We start from the raw sequence: 12889 nt of genomic DNA, 5'->3' as shown, positions 1-12889 counted from the left end.
TTGCCCAGTAAGAACATTTGGAAGTAAATGGCTGTTATCTGGCAATAACCAGGTCTGTCCAGCTTAGAAAAAGAACACATTCTACAGATTACTACTGTTCTTGCAGCTGAGCAGACATCTTTGACAGGTGCTTTATGAGGCTTGGACAAGCCCCACTGCTTGTCACAGAAAAAACCTGAGCCTTTGTCATCCAGCAGGTATGGGTAAAGATGACAAGGATACCTTATCTGACAAATAACATCAAAAGAAGAGAAGAATCTGGGGGGGAGGGGGGGAAAAGTGGGGCAAATATCAGAATAATTTGACAATTGTAGAAATAAATAGGAAGGAAATAATGGCAACGGGGCAGAATATGAGCTGAGAAACTGCAGAAATTTGTGTGGGCCTTTCCCATACCCCTGTGGACATTGTGGGGTTCAGAAATGCTGTGAAGTTCTGATTTAAAAACCCAGTGTTTCAGTTTCACCTAATAAATAAGAGAGCTAGAAGCACTTGCAGACAGCTCACTGCACAGCAAGAGCCAGGTCCTGCCTCCAAGTCCTTATGCCATTGCAGACCATCCTTGTGCTGGCAGGAAATGTTCAGCTGCATTTCCTGGCAAATGCCCTCCTTCCCTGCTTTATCCGTGCCTTGTGAGTCTAAATTTTTGTGATGTGCTCAATGCAAAGAGCAATAATGTTTGATGATGATTGTAAACAAACTTTATTGAGACTATTTTCAAGCAAATCTCCTCCTGCTTGCTGCACTGTGTAACCGGCACTAGACCATGTTCACAGCACAGAAAGGCTAAGCCCTAATGCCTATGGAAATATCATCACCAGTGTGGTGGGTGGCAGGATACTGGCAAAGCTGCAGGAGCAAGGGTTTCTCCATATGTTCTTTTATATACTTTTTTTCTATTTCTCATTTCCAAGGTTATTAAAGATAAGCTTTATTTTACTCCCCTCCATTTTTTTTTTGTTTGTTTTTTGTTTTTTTTTTAATTTGGCTAGCTTTTAACTCTCAGCAGTTGTACGTAACTCACTCCTTCCTCAGACATTTGTACACCAGCATTGTCTCAGTGATGTGTTTCATCCTAGCCAGGAGCACAGAGTGGTGCCTTGCTGTGCAGTGAATTTGATCACTGCTTCCCTGAGGCTATGGGGCCTGAATCTTTGCCCTCCTGAATCAGTGCCTTCACAATGCAGATGTAGCACATGTACACCACATGTTCACTTTCTGTGCTGCACCATGCAGGACACACCTGTATGTCCAGTCACATATGTTTCTTTGTAATAGGACTTTTTAAATGATGCCATCTTTATTATGTACAGTAGTAAATTTTTAATATTATGTTTGTGCTACAGATTCATTAATATATTTAAGGATGAGCATGATGCCAATAGCCTTACAAAGACAAAAGCCAGCTCTGCTTCTTGCAGCTTGCAATCTATCAGACAACAGGCAGCTGCTGAGTGCAAGCAAAATGAACAAACATTAGTCCCTGTGGTAGACAAGAATATCAGTGCACTGACACTACTGAGACAACTGTTTATGAAAAACTTCTCAGAAGGAGGGAAAATATTTGGAAATTTTACAAGTACACGGGTCAAGCTGGCAGCATGGGAGCAGAACTTAGCATTAAAAATTGAAGAAGGAAAGACTGATGTGGAGTCCCTACAGAAGGCTTTAAGCGTAGAAAGATTTAGCTTCTACTTGGTGTGATATGGAAGATATAATCAGTAGCAGGATGCAGAGAGGAACATCATAGCCAAAGCTCTGCCCTTTTGATTCCTTAACTCAACATTTAGGGAGTTCAGAAAAGGAACAGTAATGATGTTTGACACCAAGAGCCCTGGGTAAATGTTACAGCTGTGTCAACAGACAGAAAAGTCTTCCTCTTCAATATGCAAAAATAATCGTCAGAAATTAAATCATATACAAACCAAAGCTGATATCTAACTTGTAACCCCAAATGATAGGCAGAGCTGTACCATCGCTCACAGGGAGTAGAAACTGAGAGTGTTGGTGTTAGCCATTCTGAATTGGAAGTAGTGTTTAATTATGTGTGGATAAATATCACAGAGAAAAGGTGAGATTTGGTTTTGTATAGAAGCCGAACCACTCTCAATGATATTTGAGAAGTCATGGCAGTCAGGTAAAGTCCCTGCTGACTGGAAAAAAAGATGACATCACACCCATTTTTAAGAGGAGCAGATAGGATGAACCAGGACAAGGAGCAATGGCTTGAAACTTGAATATAGGAAGTTCCATACAACATGTGGAAGAATTTTTTTGTAAGGATGACAGAGCACTGGAGTAGGTTGCCCAGAGAGGTTGTGGAGTCTCCTTCTAGAAATATTCCAGACCCATCTGGATGCCTACCTGTGCGACCTATTGTAGGATACCTGCTTTAGCAGGGGTGCTGGACTTGATGAGCTCTTGAGGTGCCTTCCAACCCCTGTGATTCTGTGTGAGGAAAGTAAGCACAAACCCACTTCTCTGTGACGCAAAGGTTTCCAAAAAACCACAAACCAGTGGTAATATGAAAGGCAGCTGGGTGACCACAGAAAACAGTGTGTACACTGGGCTACCAGCGCCCGAATCTGGGTAGGAAGGGACAATCTGACTGTTTTCAGCTGCCCGCAAGGGATAGAATACAAGATGGGAAAAATCTTCTGCAGAAATGGAGGAAAACAGCTCTAGAAAACAATAGAAAATATATCCCTATGTTGAAGCTAATGTTCTGTTTGTATTACAGTTACAACCACCATCTCATGCCTCACAAGGCCCTTAGCACCAGCAAAGGAAGAAAAAAATTCAGGCCAAATTTCCTGTAACATTTTTTACAAATAAATAGGACTGTTATTATACTATTTAAATCCAGCTAAGAAAATAAGCATCTCAGAATCCAATAGTTCAAATGAATGGGATTCTGTGTTTGTTTGTATACACACATGCTTTTACTAGAGCAAAACGTGACAAAAGAGACACTTCTGATAACAGTGACAAGTAAGATGAATGTAAAATAGAATAGTCAAAAAACATGTTTGATGGATAAGGTTAAGGATGGAAGCCTTAGTAGTAATTCAGCTAATGAGCCTTGTTTTATTCATCTCGTGTTACTGCTGCCAGGAATGTATCAGTTGAACGCCACTTTTAGTGACCTTTCAGGCACAGCAAGGATAAAATGCCTGCAGAAAGGGCAGCATTTTGCATGTTTTAAGAAACTACCTCAGAGTCCATAGGGAGCTTTTAGCGCAGTCTGGACACTGCAGGCTTTGCAAGGCTAACTGAGAAGCTACTGCCATGAATCAAACTTGCTACAAAGAAATTACTGAAATTCTTTGCATTGAAATTCACCTCCTCTTACTTATGTTTACATACCTAGCCACGTTTGTTGTTGCATTGTATTTGTACGTCTCAACAAGGTCTCAATAGTATTTTCTGCCCTCTCGTTATCAAGAGTGGTCAGGTGCTGGCATGGGCTTCCTATGGAGTTGGTGCAGTCATGAGTGCTACCAAGGGACGTGGTTTAGTGGGGAAATATTGGCGGTAGGTGAGTGGTTGGACTGGTGATCTTGGAGATCTTTTCTAACTTTGGTGATCCTATGATCATTTGGTAACACACATGGGAGCTTCTGCTATCAGCCTAACATAGCTTTATGAGCTTGTCTTGTTACCTAACAATCTGGTATAGTAACACTTTGTGTTTACTTTGTGCAGCAGGACAAAGATGAATGCACATGGAGATATTCAGAATGCATCTTTCTCTCGTGCCCACACAAACTTGTTTTACTTAGAGAAATCTTTTTTTTTTAACACATTGTTTTGTTCTTCCTTTCTGAAAACAACCCTAAAGGCACCCTTGAGACCTTTTATCCCATGATTGTAAAACAGAGCATCAATCCCTGCAGCCTTCTGCTAATGATTTACTGGTTGCATGAAGGGTCTTGAGAAGATGACAAAAAATGTGAAGCAGGACAATTCGATATAAGCCACATCAGATAAATTTCATGAATTGACACCAGTGAGATATTCATTCAAACGTACATCTTGTCAAAGGTCAAGAGTGAGAAAAACAAAACAAAACTAAGCAAAAACAAGCAAACAAACAACAACAACAAAAAGTTACAGCAAAGATGTGTCCATTCTTTTTGCTGCATTCATTACGTTTGAGGTTTTTTTCATCTCCTCCAACTTAGTATTTCACTAAATAACATTCATAGTAAATTCTTCATTCTCTTCCTATTAATGTAGTGTGCTTTCAAACATACAATCAAGTTGTAATACAGTTTTTCTGATTGTTGCAGGCAGTGAATAAGTGGGAAGCAACAAATGGTATTTATCTTGATTTTAGCAAGATTTTGACTCTTTGAGATGTTTGCAAGTAAGCCAGTGAAACACTGTCCAGATATATTCTGTTTGCTGCAAAATTGTTTAAAACTCTGAAATTCAGTTATCAACCAGCTGGGATGACATTTCAGATGGGATCCTAGTGGGACTTTGAATAGCAAGATAATGAGCTTCATTGTTTTTATTAACAGCAAGGATGATAGAGGAGAAAACGTTTACAAAAATTTCAGATAAAACCAAACTGGAAGGGTTTGGAGCAAGGTTGGGATTAGTACCCAGAATAAACTTGAGAAGTGGACTGAAAAAGATGAAATTCAATACAGACAAGTGTAAAAGAACTCCTGTGGAGTATGATCAATCTGAATTCTTCAGACAAAAGACCACTTGGATAGACTATGCTTAGTGTCAAAATATACAAATAAAGATCTGATTATTTAGCAACAGTCTGATGCCTTTAGGAAAAAAAAAAAGAAAAAGAAAAGGAGAAAAAAAAGAGAAAGTGGAGAAAGGAAAAGAAAGAAAAGGAAAAAGGAAAAGAAATAAAAAAGGAAAAAAAGGGAAATAGTATCTATAAAAAAACTTTAAAATAGTCATAAAAGGAAAAAAAAGGCTCATTTTTCTTCATATCCTTTGGAAGAGAAGACCAAAAAGTAGAAAAGTAGTTAATTTGCAGGAAATTAAATTTAAATTAGACATTAGGAAGTTAGGCACATGGAAAGGCAACACAGAGAGACTATAGAATCTTCTTCATGACCAGTATCAAAGATTAATTAGTTAAGCGTCATTCTGAGATGGGATATATTTAATCCTGCCACAGGGCACAGAATTGGATAAATGACTTCTTCAGGGGTCATTCTGGCCATGAAAGAAGGTGGATGACAAGTTCAACGTGCCCATGGTTGCAATGGAGACAAACAGTGGTGGTCCAACATAGAGTGTTGGTGGCTTTTTGTTTGCAAGCTGGATATGGACAGAGGATTACAAGAACATGATGTTGTAACACTTGGAGTGCATGTAAAGGCACCGTTAAGTGTTGTAGATATTGAGGGATATCTTAAAAAAAAAATATCTCATAAATGCAAGTGTTAAGGACATTAACCACTGTGAAAGTTTTCAAACCAATAGTTATAAATCTACATTTTGTGATTTTTGTGGGAATGTTACTGTGTTTATATTCACAATAAGGCATCTTCTGTCAAAATATTTTATTACTTTTTCTGGTGTTATTATGTTTTAATGTACACAAAGCCAGTCTGACAGTAATGCTGTACAGACTTGTGAAGAATGCACTTCTATATCTGAACTCTTTCTCCATCTTCTTTCAAAGTAAAGTCAATTTCACATCTGTGTGTGAGAGACAATATGTCAGGAACAAGAGGTGTCCACAAATAAACCTGAAAAGCCAACAGTCAGATCCCTTGATGCAAAAGAAGCAAAGGGTGTGCGTTTACCTGTGTAAAAAGAGTGTTAAATTAGAGAAACAGGAGTTTCAGAGTCAGATGAGATTGAGTTGCCCTGGAAATTGTTTAAAATAAGCATGAGAAGACCATTGGGAACTGTGAAGGGTTGTGAATTAATAAAAAACACCCACCCAGCAACCTTCCTACAGACCTCCAGTGCCTCGAGAGAAATGCTGCTTCCCTTAGATCTGTCTCATCTCTGAAGCTCAGATAAATTGTTCCAGCCCTCTGTGCATTGCAACCCAAATGTCAAAGGAGGGAATCAGGGAAACTTCTGTATCTCAGAGTCAAATCAATGTGCTTTCTCCTCTGCATCACTAAACCACAGTATGTCAGCAAGGCAGACAGTAATCACAGTCAGAAGCAATGTATTCACACTAACAAATAAATGGTTTCTAGCATTTGTAATGTCTGAATAGCATGTTGCTTTGTACTCCAGTCAGGTGGCCCACATGAAAAAGAGTGATATGTGGCTCTTCCTGACAGACAGATGACTTCTATTGCTTATTGTCTTTCTGTGATTTAAAATTTATTTTCACTTAAAAGATAAAGAAGGAGCTTTTCCTTTTTCCTTTTTTTTTTCACCCGTTTTATGCATCATCACAATTAGCTGTTCTCGTTTTAACAGATTATTAGGGGGTCCGTCAAAAATAATCTGTGCCGGGTGGCTCTTGAATGGTAATGCCTATCACTTCTGAAAAGATGTTTCTAATGAAGGCAATTTGCTTCTTTTTCAGTTGATTTCATAGGTGGATTTGATTCTTACGGCTATCAAGGCCCACAGAAGACATCTCATTTACAGCTACAGCCCATGTATATGTAAGTACTCAACTTCTGAGATGTTCTGCGGTGGCAGGCTGATATTAAAGGATCATTAAAGTGAAAGATTACATCACTTAAAAATTCAGAATAGGCAGAAGCCTTTTTGCTCAACTGAATTCAAGCTACACTTAAGCACCAGCATTACTCTTCTGCTGGATGATAATGATTTCTTATGCTGGATACAAAGTGTCACTGTTGTTTAAATAACACTGAGCTCTCACCTGGTTTTACCTCATTTCCATTCATACAGATTCCACTCCAAGGCAGTACAAATTTCATTTAGTAAAAACTAGTCAGCTGACAAAACTTGGATGTCAAAAGTGGATCCATTCAGTATTAGTCTCTACTATACAGATATCTGCTCACTGAAGTACATCTGTGCCTCATTTCCAGTCTCTACATTAAATTATAATAATAAAAGAAAAAAATAGCAACATATTGTTTTTAAAAATAGATTGAATAGAAAGTAGTATTTTATCTATCCAGTGAGAGTGAGAAACTCCATCCTGCCTAGAAGTGCAGCCAAATACATAAATTTCAGCACACAGACTCAACTGGAGTACATTCACACTGGAACTGATACACAGCCATAGACCAAGCCAGAAATAATAATCTCCAAATATTTCTGGATGCTCACTGCAATTCAAAACAGCCCTGACTGCCTAGATAAATTGTACTTCACTGCTGCAGCCTTTTGAATTCTGTTTTATTTACCATCACCAGCCGACGTGACAAAAGTATAGTAAGCAACAGCTCACAAGGGAGTAGCATTTAATTTTTTTCTTTGTTACTCTTTTGACCATTTCTTTTGAGGAAAAAAACCTAAATACAGGAAAACAGTATCTATCCCAACACACACTCCCTACACCCTTGAATATAATTTCATTTCTTGTGATTAGTGGACTAAGTCTGCTGGTGGTTTAGTAGCTTTATGCATGGAACTGGCATTTATTCCTTTATCATCAGTACAATCAATTCTGCGGTAGTGCTTAGGATTGGGCCCTATGGGAGCTTTGCTAGGAGCTTTTTAATAATCTCAAATTACAATAGTACGTATCTCCAATGCCATCTTAACTTCAGCTTTCCATCTGTCTGTGCTCAAGTGAAGATTTTTCACCTGCACTTTTGGCGCAGTGCTGTGCATTTAGAAAATGTTATTTCCTTCCTAGTATTATGTGTGGCTCATAGGTGCTTAGAACAATTCTAATCCTATTTCTTTCTCAGTATACCATAGCTTGCATCAACATATGGAGCCCTCTAGCTGAGATATTATCCCATTCTCTTTATGCTCTCAGTGTTTCTTCCAGAACAGCAGATTACATTTACTAGCATCTTCATACTGACAGGAAAGAAAACTAGACTCACTGAAAAAAAGGTGATATTTTTACACTTTTAGCTGAGATAGAGATGTTGGATGAATCCATGTAAACTATGTTCTGCCTTATTTCAATCTGCATTCTTGCTGTAGTGTAGGTGATTTTGGTGTCTTACCTGAGAGACAGAAATCAGCATGTAAGTTGACATTTTGTCCAATCAACCCACAAAAGTATTGCTATGTCCCAGCAGCAGTCAAACAAAGACACTTCATGTTTCCCTCTGACTATATAGTATTTGACAAGGTCCTCTAGAATTGCTGCAGCCTGTTCTTAAGAAGCTTTTACAGCATTTAGGAATACCTTTTTGTTGTTTACAACTGAGGCATGCTAGGAGTGCATGCATATGTATTTGCACTGCAGTTGCTCCATAAATGTAGGCAGGCCATTAGGCAGTTGAGTGACAAATTTGAATGTCAAATTAATCAAGCCGTCGTTTGATCTGCTTGTAGCACTATTTACAGCAATAATATATACTGGAATTCAAAACAAACTGATATGATAACAGCAGGCTATAGAAAATGTTTTAAAGTGTTATTTGATGGGAGGAAGGGTAGGTTCCTTAGGGATCCTTATGGATGTTGACCACCAAAGAGTATTAGCATTAATCTCTGTAGTATTCAAGGAGAAGAAAAAAATGTAGAAGACTTTACTCTCTAGGTGAAGTCACCTGCACCTTACAGTGCCCAACATTCCTTGGGAATGAGTAAGATAAGAATAATTTGACATAGAAAGGCAGAGGACAGAATAGGGAAAACCTCTGTTTTATGTATGCTGCTGCTGTACTCTCTTGAAGTCATAAGACTATAATTGTATCTATTCAGGATACAACAATTCCCATATACATCCATACAGCTACGTACGTATAACAATTTCCATGATTTTATCAACTGCTAGAAAAGACTGTTGAATCCACAGACAGCAGAGAATATATTAAACTCTATCTCAATTCCTGCAAGAGACCAAGGCAACTTGTTGCCTCCTTTATGTGCTTTACTGTCCAGGCTCACAGTAAGTGCAACTAGTGAAGAGAAGTCAGAGATAGATGGTTTATTTTACATATTCTGGCTACTGTCAAAAGCACAGTAACACTTCTTTTTTTTTTTAAATCTGTGGTATACTAGTACATATTGGCTAGCATGTCAGGCATGTGATAGAAATGAAAGAGAAAAAAGACCTCAGCTTTGGAGGACTCACCAGAAGAATATCAGCTTGTAATGATGATGAGGTTCTGGCAAAATGCAATTTTTAACATGTATTTCAGTAATAAGTATAAAAACATCCTCATTATTTACTAAACAATTTCATATGCAGAAACAATACAAAGGTGTTTATAATTGTGTGGTAGCTGTCAGTTGTTATCCCCATACTACTTGCAGACATGAATTGATTTAGCAGATTATGATGACAGAATTCCATCAACACAAACTTCTGTCTCAATTCAGGCCGGACTGATTTACATCCAAGTGATTTAAATCAAATTGAAGTGTTTTACACATGCACAGTTTAATTATTATCCTGAAGGAATGCTGTGTTTAGTAATTACTAACTGTTAAGACACACTGTTTTGCAACCTGAACTTTCTCCTGTTGTGCTACAGTTAGCACTTCATTTTGTTAATTTGGAGTTTATACTGAACTTACACAAACCTACATGTGCAATTAAATAGTTATAATGATTTATTCAGACTCTTCATTTTAACATTTCCATTCTGTCAGTAGTTACTTAATCAAAGAGTTAATACTTTTGTGATTTCAGTCGAGCTCTTCCAATAAGAGTATTACAACTCAGTTTACACATGCACACTACATTCATACAGTTTCATCAGTTATGCAAAACTATCATAAATTAATCAGATAGGGAAAAAAATCTTGATTTACAAAAAAGGAAGCGTAGATAGCAAATTGAGGTGACTGTCTATGACTACTGTTTCCATAAATTGCCAAGTATTATTAGATTTAGACTCACCTTGTTTATTTTTCTACATTTTAGGCTTTGAATTCCAATGGAAACTTTCTATGTCAACTCTTGCAATTTCACATTTAATTTAAATCAGTGTTGTTTTTTTTTTTTAAAGAAAAAATCAATTTATACTGCTTATATACACTGCTTATAAAATAATGATGTTTTGGGGGAGGATTCTTATTGTGATTATTATCTACCTGTTATAAATGGCTTTTTATTATTTAAGTGCCAACAGTGTGCTCTATGCTGTGCAAGCCAAGAAGCCTATGCAGTCCCTTCAAAACGAATATGCATTTTAACGGGACAGAACCACTGCTCATGTATCTCCATGCAGTGTGACCACAGCTGATGTCCTAAAAAACAGCTTCCCAGCATTCGTGCTGGAGATGCCAGTGCTCATCTCCAGACAATGGGACAAGAACACAATAAGATGATGGAAATCAATTGTCAAGAGAGAATTCTGCTCTTGGGAGGTGACCGCGGATGGTGACTAAACACTGTATGCACTGGTTCTGCTGCACATGAAAAAAATACAGTTATGATTGTGGAACAAGACTGCACTGCATGACCACAGTAGGGAGGAGGAACAGGAAAGAGATTTTTTTTTTCCTTTCCTCATGATAAACTTGCTTGTTCATGAAAAGAAGAAGTGAAGCAAAAAAAAAAAGCATGCATGTCTGATGCTGATTCCTAATGCACTGGAGAAATTGCTCAAAAGCAGCTTAGCCCTGAAGTGAAGCTTGCTTTCCTTGTACTGAGAAGTCTGAGAATTCTTGTACTATGTATATATACATATGTATATACATATATATACACATACATGTGTACCATATATACATAGAAACACATAATTATGCACATACAAACCTCTACATATATGCGTGTATACACACACACACACACACACACACACACACCAGGGCTGCTCTGAAATCAATGCATCCTATTTTATTACGTTGACTCTCAGCATCAGAGGCAGATGTTGGTGTTATGGCAACAGAGGATGAACCTTTCCAACAATACTACCAGCAAAGCCTTGCCTAGGAACCAACAGCATCTTTTCTGCCTCAGATTGTAAAAGCTTGGGTTTAAACACAGTAGTTGAGGTTGACACTGGCTGTCTGACTATAACTAATTACTCCTGCTTGAAGTATGATTTTGAATGGTTTACTAAGCCTGTGCTGACTTCTCTGAATGTATTCCAAAGGAAACCAAGTGATCACCTGAACAAACACCTTTTCCTTTCTGTCTTCTCCTACCTGTGCACAGCTGAGCTGTTACTGGTTAGTGGCTTACACTGGCTTGCAAAAGGGCACCAGAGCTGCAGAGCAATAATCAGGAATGTTTCTGGTGGATTATATACATCTTTGTTTCCCTTTCTTTCTCCTAGGTCAAAGTGAAAACGGTGACTGCTCAAGGTGGGCTGGAGGACCTGTCAAAGAAAATGCTTTGGGATTGCCCTCTGGTTTTTCAAAGAGCAAAAAAATTCCAGTTTTTGTGCTAAAAAAAAAAGGCTGATTGAACAATGAGACAAAATGCAACAGACACATTCAGCCTCTCTTTCTAACAGGTACTAAGGGAGATGCCCCAGACTTACTTCCTGATTCCCAGCACCACAGGGCCAGAGCAGAGGCGCTGGTGCTTCCCTCTGGCTCCTCTGGACTGCAGCTTCAACCGCCAGTGGGGCCCATCTGGATTAAGACATGAACCAAGCCAATACAGTGCTTTTGGATCCCCCTCCATACTCCTGGCTGCATTCAGTCTCTGTAGTCAACACAAGGCTAAGAATACTGGGATGACCTTGCAACAGAAGTCAATAGACAGCACGTTGTTAGCCCTGAAGGCTGTACAGTTCATACTTGCCTTAACCTAACTGCATTGCACATCAGAGAAACTCAGTGCAAGCTTTCTGAAGTAACGTCCTTTAGGCTCAACACGCTGTCATTAATTCTGAACGATTTCTAAGTCAGTAGTTTTCTTTGTTTTGTTTTGTTTTCATGTCAGGGAATAAGGCTCTGTTGCTCCATAGCTCCAGAGTGACCAAGTAGAAAACTGCCAGCTATCAGAAAGTGCTTTACTTTTGAGGCTCCACAGTGGTCAAGAAACAAACCATTTATAATGATTAAAAAAAGAAGAAGAAAAAAGAAATAAGATCTTTTGGGGGGTCAGGGAGGGGGAAGGGGTAACATAAACTAATGATTGAACCTACTGGAAATAAGCAACATAAACAGTGCTTCTTAATCCTGCTGTTTTTGTTTATCGCACTTTAGGTGCTTTTATAGCTATCTCTAAATGTCTTTTACTAACTACAGAGACATCTGCAGATTTCTATCAACAAAGGCCAACTGAATATGTACTAGCTATGTTTACTCTTTTATATCTAATTTCAACTGAAAATTCTCTGTAAGTGAGCTTTTTTTTCTAATCGCACCCTAAGGGATCTATATATTTTATTTTTTGGTTTTGGTTGAGGAGGGCGGGAAGGGACTAGCTGAGTTGAAGAAATATTGAAGACCTTTTTGTGGTATATTTGGGGGATCTGTTGTGTGTTAGAATGTGTATTTTATCTTCCTGTATTATTGTGGCTGAAAAAAAACTGTGCTGTTACGTAGTTGGCAACAAGATGCCTTTGGGAATTTTGCTAGTAGGTCAATGTGTATATGAAATACTCTGAACTCCTAGGAACATATGTTTTGTTCTAAATCTGATCTGTATTTTCAAGCACTTAGGTGGCTTTCATTAGGAGAAACTAATGTTTTACTCAGGCTTTTCAGGATCTTGAATTGTCATTGTTTCTTTGCTCAGACCCTGCACAGGCAAATACACACATCTACCACACCTGTGGTGGCCACATAGGTTTTGAGGACAAGGGGGAAGGTCAGTGGGTGGAAGCACTCGAGCTGCCCTTAAATGACTGACTTTTTCTCATTCACC

General features: G+C 38.4%; 1 long non-coding RNA gene across 1 annotated transcript; it reads left to right on the top strand.

Moving 5' to 3' along the window:
• The first annotated feature begins 6513 nt into the window (after positions 1 to 6513).
• Positions 6514 to 11467, top strand: LOC109366103. Its single transcript, XR_002112188.1, has 2 exons — positions 6514 to 6614; positions 11346 to 11467. It is a non-coding gene; the product is annotated as an uncharacterized LOC109366103 (long non-coding RNA).
• The last annotated feature ends 1422 nt before the right edge of the window (positions 11468 to 12889 follow it).

Source organism: Meleagris gallopavo, chromosome 2, assembly GCF_000146605.3.
Source record: "Meleagris gallopavo isolate NT-WF06-2002-E0010 breed Aviagen turkey brand Nicholas breeding stock chromosome 2, Turkey_5.1, whole genome shotgun sequence".
NCBI lineage: Eukaryota > Metazoa > Chordata > Aves > Galliformes > Phasianidae > Meleagris > Meleagris gallopavo.
Note: the sequence above shows the minus strand (reverse complement) of the source record. Positions and strands in the feature narration are given on the sequence as shown.